This window comes from Trachypithecus francoisi, unplaced genomic scaffold, assembly GCF_009764315.1.
Source record: "Trachypithecus francoisi isolate TF-2019V2 unplaced genomic scaffold, Tfra_2.0 Lachesis_group4, whole genome shotgun sequence".
NCBI classification, from domain to species: domain Eukaryota; kingdom Metazoa; phylum Chordata; class Mammalia; order Primates; family Cercopithecidae; genus Trachypithecus; species Trachypithecus francoisi.
Genome location: NW_022681469.1, coordinates 51,954,651 through 51,957,709, shown reverse-complemented (window position 1 = coordinate 51,957,709; position 3,059 = coordinate 51,954,651). Strand labels below are relative to the sequence as shown.

Sequence of the window (3,059 nt, the reverse complement as noted above, 5' to 3'; positions counted from 1 at the left end):
TAGTAGTTACATAGTTTGAAGCCTTAGATTTAAGTCTTTAATCCATTTTTATTTCATTTTTGTATATGGTAAGAGATAGGGACCTAGTTTCATTCTCCTGCATATGGCACCCAGTTCTCCCAGCACCATTGATTGAAGAGACTGCCCATTCTCCAATGTATGTTCTTGGCACCTTTGTGGAAAATGAGTTCACTGTAGGTGCATAGATTTGTTTCTGGGTTCTCAGATTTTAAGCTAATATGAATCATACTTTATTTTTTAAATGTATAGTGAGTATATTCATTTCCTATCGGTGCTTTCACATATTACCACGAACTTAGTGACTCGAAACAACACAAATTTATTATCTTACAGTTCTAACAGTCAGGAGTCCAAAATTAGCCTTACTGGGCTGAAGTCAAATTGTCAGAAGAAAAAAGAAGGAACAAGGAAGAAGAGGGTAGAGGAGGAGAGGGAGGAGGGAGGTGGCAGTGCCATGGCAGAGGGGCAGGAGCAGGAGGGGGATGGAGAGGAGAAGTCTCCTGGGTGGCATGGCGCTCCTGCTCCTCCTGGTGCTGCCCAGCCCCCTGTCAGCCAGGGCTGAACCCCCACAGGATAAGGAAGCCTGAATGGATACCAATAATCAAAGCTACATCTGTGACACAGATCACTGCTGTGGACAGTCTCAGTGCTGCAACTACTACTAGGAACTCTGGTAGCTCTGGCTGGTGTGGACCATCATCATCATCCTTAGCTGCTGCTGCATTGGCCACCACCGCCAAGCCAAGCACTGCCTTCAGGCCCAGCATCGGCAACATGAAATCAACCTGACCCCTGCCGAGAAGCCTTCAATCAATCACTCAGTGCTGCCTTTTTATTTCAGGTTTTTGCTAAACTACTTAACTCCTCCTTATGAGGCAGTGGTGAGCCAGCCTCCAACTCCTCCCCCAGCATACAGTGCCTTCCAGGTATGCAGCAGCAGCAGCTGCTGCCTCCACAGTGCTGCCCAGCAGATGACAGTCCCCGGGCACCAATCCCACCAGGGGATCCAAGGGAATCCCCTTGTCTGAGCCCAGCAGAAGCATCACAAGACCCCCAAGCATCGCTGATCCTGAGCCCTCTGACCTACCAGGTGACCGAGTAGCCACCAAAGCCCTGGGGATGCAGCCCAGTGGCTCTGTAGCCAGCCTGGGAGAGCTGGACCCAGGGACCTTCCTGGACAAGGATGCAGAATGTAAGGAGGAGCTGCTGAAAGATGACAGCTCTGAACATGGCAGTGCACCGCCCAACAGCAAAGAGAAGATGCTCAGGAGACATTGGAGCTTCACTGGTGACTCGGGCATTGAAGTGCGTATGCCAGGGCCACCATGATCATGGCCTTAAAGAGTTCAACATGCTCATCGCTGATGCACTGGATGGGTCCCTGGACTTCCGCGACAGCTGCCATGTGCTGTCTTGTGTGAAGGAGATGCCTTGTGTGAAGGCTAGAGTGGAGGCTGTCTCTGAAACCTTCGTGAGCAGGTGTCCCTAAGCCATGGTAGTGGATAGATGTGCAGCTTTCTGCATCTCTGCCCCTTGGTCTGTGCCCACAAGTGGTCAGCATCAGCCTCCAGCCTGAGCACGTGCTCCGCAGGTCTTTATGTCTCACTGTTCCTCACACATAGGAGGAAAGAGATAGGAGACTGAGGAAGGGATGCACCCTGAGAAAGGGCCCCCCCAGCCTGGCTCTCACACCGTATTTTGTCTTTGATTCTGGATAAATTTTTTTTTGGTGTGGCTTGTCTTTTGGTTTTTTTTCAGGGATGGATGGCTGGTCATTGTTTTAAACTGACCACTTGGAAGAAACACCTTGGTTATCTGTGGTTCTCATGTCCTGTCCCTGCCCCTGTCCCCACTCCTTTTGAGTGGGGTGACTCATTTTCTGTGTAAAGAGTCTCTCAGGTAGGAGGTAAACACAGCCATCTGGAAGACCCGCAGGATCCTTGCGCCTGTCGCTTAGCTTCGGTCACCAGCTGAGCTGTGATAGGAATAATCTGAATGGAGGTGGCAAACAGCTGAAATGAACATTCCTCAAGCAGCCCTGTTCATATGAACAGTCTGATTATCCCCCCACTGTTGAACAATGATGATATGATGATATTCAGACAAGGCACTGATGTTATGATAAGAAAATATATAGATATAAATATCTAGATAGATAGATAGATAGATCCCCAAACAGGCAAATCCAAGGCTGTGAAGTAAATGAGTGCATTTGGATTCCACAAAACCAAATCCATGTTGAACAGAGTGAAGTCCGTACACCGTAACTTTTTGGGTGAACCCTGCGTGCCTTTGCTACTTTGAGTGGCAGCCATTCTCCTCACGCAAACCACATGTCTGGAGCACAGACCGCCCTCTCTAAGTAACTGATGTTACACATTTACTGTTTACGGGGCAAATGTCTGACTATGTACTCAAGTGTGTTCCACAGCATTGTGGACTGACTGCAGGCCCCTGTGTTTGCCAGAGATAACTGTGCTCAACATAGAGGTTTTACTCTACTCACCACTGCAACTTACACATTGCTCCGTGGACACACGGGGGCCTGTGTTCTGTTCCCTGTAAATGGAAATGTGCTCTGAGCCTGTCTGCCTCCCTTGGCTGTGCCTGATCCTCCGTACAAGCCCGCAGGGGTGTCCACAACCACCTGGGACAGAAGAAGGTGGAATTTCAGACAGAAGTTTGATTGGGTCTTCAAAGACAGTCTTGGACTAGATGTGGTCCAGATGTCAGCCCTGCCCAGAATTGCCAGGAGGAGGCTTTGAGGGTACTGGGGGTACTGCAGGGCCTGCCTCCCTCTGACGAGCCCAGTGGGCACAAGCAAGCTGACATGTGGCCAGAAGTGGCTGGATGTGTCACAGCCCTCAGATGCCTTTCCTTCCACTTTTTAAAGAATCCCAAGTAACTCACTGAAATGTCTCAAAGGCAAACAAGTTCTACCAAAGTGAATCCTTTTTCAGTGAACGAATCAAATGGATGAATTCTGACTCACGTTCCTTTCCCCAGTTAGAGTGGGGAAGTGGTGGAGTGCTAACTGT

General features: G+C 49.3%; 1 pseudogene; it reads left to right on the top strand.

The window, feature by feature from the left end:
• Nucleotides 1–211: 211 nt before the first annotated feature.
• LOC117073748 lies at nt 212–1,750 on the top strand (annotated as a pseudogene).
• The last annotated feature ends 1,309 nt before the right edge of the window (nt 1,751–3,059 follow it).